This window comes from Polistes dominula, unplaced genomic scaffold, assembly GCF_049000335.1.
Source record: "Polistes dominula isolate Pdom_NZ unplaced genomic scaffold, Pdom_raw_medaka contig_19, whole genome shotgun sequence".
In the NCBI taxonomy this organism is placed as follows: domain Eukaryota; kingdom Metazoa; phylum Arthropoda; class Insecta; order Hymenoptera; family Vespidae; genus Polistes; species Polistes dominula.
This window is the reverse complement of record NW_028301058.1, coordinates 3,246,730-3,255,285: the sequence shown is the minus strand read 5'-3', so window position 1 is coordinate 3,255,285 and position 8,556 is coordinate 3,246,730. Positions and strand designations below refer to the sequence as shown.

At 34.9% G+C, this 8,556-nt stretch overlaps 1 protein-coding gene across 28 annotated transcripts in view; it reads left to right on the top strand.

The window, feature by feature from the left end:
* The window catches only part of LOC107065823 (CUGBP Elav-like family member 1-A), a 402,374-nt gene that overhangs the window by 16,695 nt on the left and 377,123 nt on the right, over positions 1–8,556 (top strand). The gene's annotated exons all lie outside the window — the stretch shown is intronic.

The following is an 8,556-nucleotide window of genomic DNA, read 5'->3' as shown; positions in this document are numbered from 1 at the left end:
GTAAACACAGTTTCATGTGCACATATGTATGTAATATAGGGTTGAATCAAGTGTTTGTGTGTATGTAAATGAAAGAAGTGACGGGTTTTGAGGGGGGTTGTCTTAATAATACGAATTATGACATTCATTATAATACATAAATCATAATTATACGATTTATTTTTTATTTGTTTGTTTTTTATTATTATTAGAAATTTTTCATATCTTTTCAATCGAGTGAAATTTATTTTTATTTCCAATCAAAGATTTATAGCAGGTCTCTCTTAACGTTATCACATATATGGGAGTACTTTAAAAATATATAATAAATAAATAAATTCAAATATATATATGTTTGTATATGTGTGTGTGAAGAAATAGAAATGAAAGAGTAGCGAATCAAAACGGGTTTCGAGCTTCTTCTTCAGATCGACAGATATACAGCATCCGAATTCGAGAGATCATTCAGCAAGTAGAGCGGAATGAAGCTATGCTCTGAGTATGACTCTATCTTTCTTTCTCTCATCCTCGTTTTCCCACCTTTCTCTCTCTCTCTCTTTCTCTCTCTTTCTATTTCCTTCTCTTTTCCTACTTTCATCGACAAGCCTTGTACTCAACAGATGCTTTCCTATCCACGTGGTGCACTAAAGTACTTGTACGCACGCGTACGCATAATAGTATCTTTCTCTCTCTCTCTCTCTCTCTCTCTCTCTTTTACCCTATTCAGAGTATAGCTAATCCCTAAGCGCGTAACGAATATACATAAGCCTGGCGCTCGTTATAGTTAACAAGCAATAACGATGCTAGCTCGTATTTCGTTACCGGGCTACCCTCTCTTATTTTCTTCAACTAGCGAATGTCATTATAAACGAAAAAAAAAAAAAAAATAAAAATATTACAAAAATGTTAAATTCGATCATTTATCTATTATTTTTCGATATACGTAATAGATTTTGATAAAAGCGTTTTTAATATGAATCCTTATTCAGTTATAACTCGATTATATATTTTTGAAAGATTTTGTACAGAGTGTACGGAAAAAAACCAAAAAAAAAAAAAAAATAGAAAAGAAATAAAAAAAAATAGGTGCATCATATAATACTATTCAATTTATATATAGTTACATATATTCTCATATTTTTGTCGTAGGCGAATTGGAATTAGGGATAATTAGAAAATGACGTTGCATTCTAAAAGCAAAAAAAGAAGAACAAAAAAAAGGTGACTTGTTATGAGCTGCATTTTTCGTTGGTTTTTTTTTTTTTTTTTATTATTATCTTTCTTTCTCTCTAGCAGTATTTTCATCTAGAAGGTAAACACTGGCTCGTTTTACAACGAGCAAGAACGAAAGGACAACGTCAATAGACGAACAAAACATCTCTTCATGACGTCACATTGAGCTGCTATTTCTACTGCTACTGCTGTTGCTGCTGATGTTGCTGCTGCTACTTGCTCGTAGTCGACTGTTCATAGTTGTTAGGGTGATATCCACAAGCCAGCAGGTATACTCTTATAATGGTACATACGCATCCTCCTCCTACCCTTACGAGGAGGGAAGTAGAGCACATTCAGCATTATCCGGGCACGTGGTAATAAAATACTCTTCGTACATTTCCCCCTTTTTTCAATACGCGTATATAAAACGTGGGAAAAGTACGAACGGACGCACTATTATTCTCTCTTTCTCGTTCGTTCCATTTTGATTACTACAAAAATATTTTCTTTGAGCGTTCGGGATTGATGGCTTCTTTTTTTTTCACACCCACACGCATATACATACAGTTCGACTTTGTAATGTTTTTCATTTCACGCTTAGCACGTGACCTACCTCGGTCACAAGAATGTGTCTCGCGTTATACTTATATTTCCTTTTTTTCTTTTTCTTTTTGTTTTGTTTAGAGAAGGAAACAGTGGGTGGCGATAGAAATGTTTTTTTTTTTTAAACGTAACAAACTTTCTAACACTTTGAATGGTTTTTTTTTTTTATATAAAAAAAGAAAAGAAGTAAGAAGAAGATGAAGAAAGAATGGGAGGGGGGAAGGAAAAAGGGAGAACGAAATCGTTTATACATTGGGCCAAGTTTAAATCTCAAACAGCAGTAGCCGGCAGCAGTAACAGTAGTAGTAGTAGTGCTAGTACTAGTAGTAGTAATAATAATAGTAGTAGCCGTAGTATTCGTTATGAAAGGGCCTTCTTTTGTATCTTGCGTAATATTATAATAGAAAATAACGAAGAGGAAACCGGGCAAGCGTCCGAGTTCTCTTTTGTTCGTTGGTTCGTTCGTTCGTTGGTTGGTTCGTTCGCGTTCGTTCGTTCGTTCGTTCGTTCGATAATTACTTTTACATCGGTCGACGGACGTAAATTAATTGAACTTGTTTTTCCTTAATTAATTTTCGATCGGCCAGATAGAGTGAGAGTGAGAGAGAGTGAGAGAGAGTGAGTGAGAGAACGGACGAACTTTCCGCTGGGATCAGAATTGCAATTTCGAGTTGGGCCGCTTTCCGATCACGGCTGGAGTTTCTGGTGCATGCATGAGACGGATTCTCGTAAACAGGTGCCAGCCACTCTATCAGTACGTGTAGTACCTAACGTCGATAATTATTGGCAGGTCACTGAAGCCGAAGTCCGTCCGCGAAAGTTCGTTATATAACGCAGTGCCCTTGCTTGCTTGCATCCTTCCCGTAGGCGCTTCCTCCCTTTCGTGTTGCTGCTGATATACGAGCGGATGTTGTCTACTACGACGATGCCAACCCTCAGCCCCTTCGGATAACGTCCAACCAACCCTACCGTTAATTACCCTCTCTTTTCACGCGCAAAGCGTTTGCCTTATATTCGATACGTTCAACTTTTACCATGTATATGTATGCATCTATATACATATATATGTTATGTACCTAACTGCTGCATTGATAAATATGTGCTATAATAATCTCGAACGTTTAGGAATTATTTGCAATTTTTTTTTCAATTATTTATTTAGGATTTATTTGGTTTTAAAAATTATTTATTTATGAATTTTTGTTCTTTTTTAAATTATTTATTTAGGAATTATTTTTAATTTTTTAAATTAATTATTTAGGAATTATTTATTATTTTTCAATAATAATATTATTAAAAATCAATAATATTTATTATTATAAATTTATAAGAGCAATACTATTTTTAATATTTTTACGAAATTTTCTTCTCACCCTTCTTTTTTCTCCCCCTATTTACTCGTGTTACATGCACAATATATATATATATTTTTTTTAATTACACGTTAAACACCGATCATAAATATTTCGATAAAATACTTCTTACTCGTGTAATCGTCATTCGATTAATAATATTCCTCTTAACCAACCGCCGGTAAATATTTTTCATTTTCGAGTTCATCAATTACTCAACATTCTATTAAACCATAAACCTTCCGTAGAACAATTTTCTTTTCATCCTTTTAACCGATATTAACAAAACAACGCGTAACTATCGTCCATCTTCTTTCTTTCTTTCTTTTTTAACAACATTTAACAACAAATTTCCTCTTGTTTCTTTTATCAGTAACACGTAACGAGAGCATATTTTTTTCTTTTTCTATCTTTTTATTTGAAAATATCACATCGTCGTATGTTTTACTAGTGTTTCTTTGCCAAGCAACAACGTAACATTTTCTTCCGGAAATGTTTTTATATCTCGTAGTACAAAAAAAAAAAAAAAGAAAAAAAGAAAAAAGAAACAGAAAAAACGCATAATGAAACGGAAGAATTGAGAGCGAGCGGGATCATTGAATTTCCTCGGTTCGTTAGAAGAAGAACCGAGAAGAAGAAGGACAAGAGAAGAGAAGAGAGGGCTGGGATGAAGGTGGGTGGAAACGGATTGAAAGTGAGGGGTAGGGGGTGAGTGGGGGTAACATCGAGACAGTCGATATCGGTTTCATTCGAGAGATACGGAAGAGGAGGAGTCGAGAGTACGAGGGTTGAAAGGGGGTGTGTGTGTGGCTTGTGGTATGGTAGGTAAGGGTGTCTGAGGGGTACGGTATAAGGGGTAGAAAGGGGTTTGAAGGGAGGAAAGGGAACCGGCACGGGACGTTAAATTACACGCTGAACGGCAAATGCACGCTCGCTCTGCACCCGGTTGCCCGTCGTTTATCCCACGTACCACTTCCACCATCACACCACCACCATCACCACCATCGTCACCACTACCAACGTCGTATATTACGTTCGTACAGTGTATTAACCGGCCGCTGGCTGGTATCGTACACCTGTTTACTTTCAGAGCGTCCTATTATTTCTATTAGCGCGAGTGAACTAATGTAATATGGAGGTGGAAGGGGTAGATCTGGTGCAATAGGGTGCAAAAGAGAGATGAAAGATACTAGGAAGGAAGGAAGAAAGGTTAAAGCCGCGTGCAAGATTATCGGAGAACAGCACATTCTCTCTTTTTTTCTTTATTTCTTTGTTGTTGCTTTCTTGGTCCGCCTAGAGGAATAAGTCTTAATATGAGGTGGGTTGGTTGCTTCCTTATTCTGGTAGCCGCTTATCGGTTTAACCAACCGAGTCTTTTACACGGAAGATTAAGTTTAAAGGTCCTTTTTAGTAGAGCTCGCTAGGTTTTGGTTGGTTTTTTTTGCGAATGATTAAATGTACATCATGAAAATAAATTTATTTAAGTACATATTTAAATTTTTGATTATATATTTTATCATTAAACATTTTTATTGTGATATTAAGATAATCTTTCATTCTAATGCGTTTACATATTTAGAAAAGTCTGTGCGTTTATGTGTGTATTTGCGTGGGAGGGAGTTTTACTGAGGTTTTTTTATTCTTCTTGTCCTTTGCTGATTTGCGGAGGTAAAAAAACAAAAGTTGAGTTAAGTTTTTTACGATCTACGAATTGGTGCGTTTAATCAAGCAAAATATTCGCCAACTAAGTTTCTTTTTACTGGCATTTCGGAGAAATTCAACCGTTAGAATGGTCCAGTTTACTTTGGCCAACGTCGATTTTCCTAGATGGGTTGCTTTTTGGGACACGAAAAATATATAGAAGGATAGTCTCATCCCGTCATTAGAGTTTTTTCTTTTTTTTCGAGGTAAACAAACGGAAACAGCGTTCACCACGGGGTTCGTTACGAGAAAAGACCACCCCGATCTACGCGTTTCTTTTGACCGACATTTTCATCGGAAATGTTTGTTTTTACGTGGAGAAATTAAGTAACTTCGTGTTATTAGTTTAAAAATATAAAATCCCTAGTAAGAAAGATAAAAAAAAAATCATCCACGTTTCTTCATTTCAGTTGAAATTGAAATGGAAAAGCAAAATGAAGGGGGTTGAAAAAAAAGACAAGTTTGATTAAGTTTTAATCCGTCGGTTAATATGAAAATCTAAAATAAAAATTTCTTTGCTTTTCTTTTCTATTTTATTTTCTATTTTAATAAAAGCAAAGTGTATAGGGGTGTAACCATCGAAGAAAGTGATCGAAGAAAATTGCAGTATCGTCTATCTTAACGTGGCCAACGACTAAACCATAGCCCAAGGGGTGGAAGAGTTTGAAGAGGTGTGCGATCGAACGGCCTTCTCGTTTTACTCGTTCATTTGTTTCCTTCTTCCTTCCTTCCTTCCTTCCTTCGGTCCTTGAACTTATTCGACACGCCTTGTGTGCACACCTGTGCGATCGTCTCGCAATTAGTCCCGTCGAACAAAGTAACGAGAGAAAACATCGTCCTTCTTGACGACCCAACTCGTAAATACCAAGCCCTGACTAGTTACACCCTTAAAAGATATAAAAACTTCAGCTGGGGAACGAAAATTATGTTCTTACCAACTTACCATAATAATCTTCTTCTTCTTCTTTACCTTTTTATTATTATTTTTTTTTTTTTTTTTAATATTTGCTTCTTTACGGAAAAAGTTGAAGTATCGATTGAAAAAAAGTAATATAAAAAAAAAAAAATAAACAAATTATTCAACCAAATGTCTGTACCACGAAATATCTTTGAGAAAAAAACAAACAAAAAAGAAAAAAAAATACGATCGATCGTAAAAGTTTATTGAAAGTAAAAAAAGAAGAAAAAAGGAAAAAGAAAACTGGTAAGAGAACGATATTTGATCGTCTAACTTATCATCGGTTAGATTAGGTTGTCTAATGACAGAGTCAGGATCGTGCTACAAGTCGATGGTGGAAAAAGTACGACGCGACAATGGCGGATGGCTAGTCGTCTCTTAATCCACTTAAGCCGCTTAATTCGCGGGAGCGTAGTCACGTGAAATATTTACCCATAGTATAGTAGGTACATATACGCACACATTCATCCATGCAAATACACACATGGAAAGATAGAGATATATATACTTAAGCACAGTGTTCGGGCGTTACTTTGAGTGCACAGGTGTGTACGAACCGACGTACGTGAAAGTCCACCCATTCACTCACCCACCCCTTGTAACCAAACCCTCCCTTTCTCTATCTCTCTCTATCTCTCTCATTCTCTTTCTCTTTCACTTCGTTTCTTCTTCTTCTTCTCTTCTTCTTCTTCTTCTTCTCCTTAGTTCTTCCCACCAACCATCTCCCTCGAAGCAACTCAGCAACTATCACCACTACCAACATCAGCAACAACAGCAACAGCAGCAAAAGCTCGTCGCGACGTGTAGAGTCGAGAGAAGGGGCTTGGGGGTGGAGAGTGGGAAGAGTGGGGAGGAAACCTTAGCCAAGAGTTACTAACTCCGTCGGAGCGATATAACGAACACATGTTTCAACGCGGGTCTACATAATCCGCGACAAGCTATATAAAGATGTACGCGTATACTTGTATGTATGTGTTTATTGAAAGTGTATAGGTGTACACGTAAGTGTACAAGCTCCAGGTGCATATGCGTTAACGTAATATATACGTGTGTATGTGTATCTACAGGTACGAACCATTACAACTAGCAACTTCGACGTTGTACGATTTTCTCTTTCCCTGTTTCTCCTATTTACCTGGTTGGTTGGTATGTTGGTTGGTTGGTTGGTTGGTTGGTTGCTTCTCTTAAGAAAGAGAGAATGAGAGCGTGTGAGTGGTTGAAGCTATGAATCAGGAAATTACGGGAACTTGATAGTAAATACGTTTTCTCTTCTCTACCTTCATAGTTACATTTCATCTGTTTTAATCCTTTAGTCGTTTCTTATTCTCTGTTAGAAATTATTGCTCGGGTGAGAATGAGAATTTCTGAAGATACGATTGAATTTGTTAATTGTTTGTGTCGTCATTCTTGAAAGATCATTTTGTATGAGTGTATATATAATGTCTAGTATATTTATCATATGGAAAAAAGGGTTACCTTTCATATAATGACGCAAACAATTTGGAACAATTAAAATTAATTGACTATACAATTGCTTATGTAAATGATACTTATGTATATATTCCGTTAATTCTTATATTGTACTTTTATTTTTATATTATTTTCATATTATTCTTATTTTGTATTTTATATTATTTATTTTTTTATATTTTATATTATTTTTATTATTATTGTTATTATTTTTATGTGTTTTATATATATATATATATATATATATATATAGTAATATATATATATTACTTTATCTTATATCATTTTATGCAAATTTTATGGAAATTCTTTTTTTTCCAGAATAGCTTTTTACTACGTAACGCTTTGGTAAATCAAATAAATGAATATTATTAGGTTGCTCGGAAAGTAATTTCGTTTTTTCCTGACACAATAAAGTCATTAGTTAATGCAAACCAGCAAATACCAAAACGTAAGATCGGTGAGAGGTTAAATTTATTACATTCAACTATTTATGACAACTTGAAGGGCCTAGGTTTAACCTGGAAACGAAAATTGTCTTTATTTTCACAAAAGAAAAACGAAATCACTTTGCGAACAACCCAATATTATCGTTATTGCAATATTTGAAATAGGAAGTAAACTATTTAGTGGGAAAAAAAATTGTCCGTTATTAGATCGATGAAATAGAATGTAAAGAGTTAGGTGAATTTGATTATGATATCGTATAGCCTAGGATTGGTTAGAAAAATTGATTTACATAATCGGATCTTCGGGTCGACGAACTACTACTAGACGAAGTTTATATAGGGGAAGTTCGATTTTAAAAACAGAATTCAAGTGAGTTTAACGATTTTTCTACAATTTCTCTCAATCTCTCTCTTATTTTTTGAAAATTAAAAAACTCGTCGTTCGACGAGTCTCGTTTTTTTTTCTCTCTCGAATTGCGTGACCAGTTGACGGTCGTCGTTTTATTCCAATAAGTAGTGCTTCTTCTTTTTCTTCCTTTTCTTTTTTTTTTTTTTTTTGATGCTAGAGAGTCAGTCGATAACGGGATGAGTAAGAGGAGGAAAAAAAACGAGTAATATTCTCTTTAGATTTGACCTACTTAACGAAACGTTGCTCTTTCGGATACGATTAAAAATAAATATGGCAAAAAGGGGATGAAACAACGTATAGATAAAGATGGATCATCATCATATCATCATCATAATTATCATAATCATCATCATCATCATCATCCCTTGATATTTTATATATTAAAAACAACGTATCAACGTTCAAATAATATCATTTCAC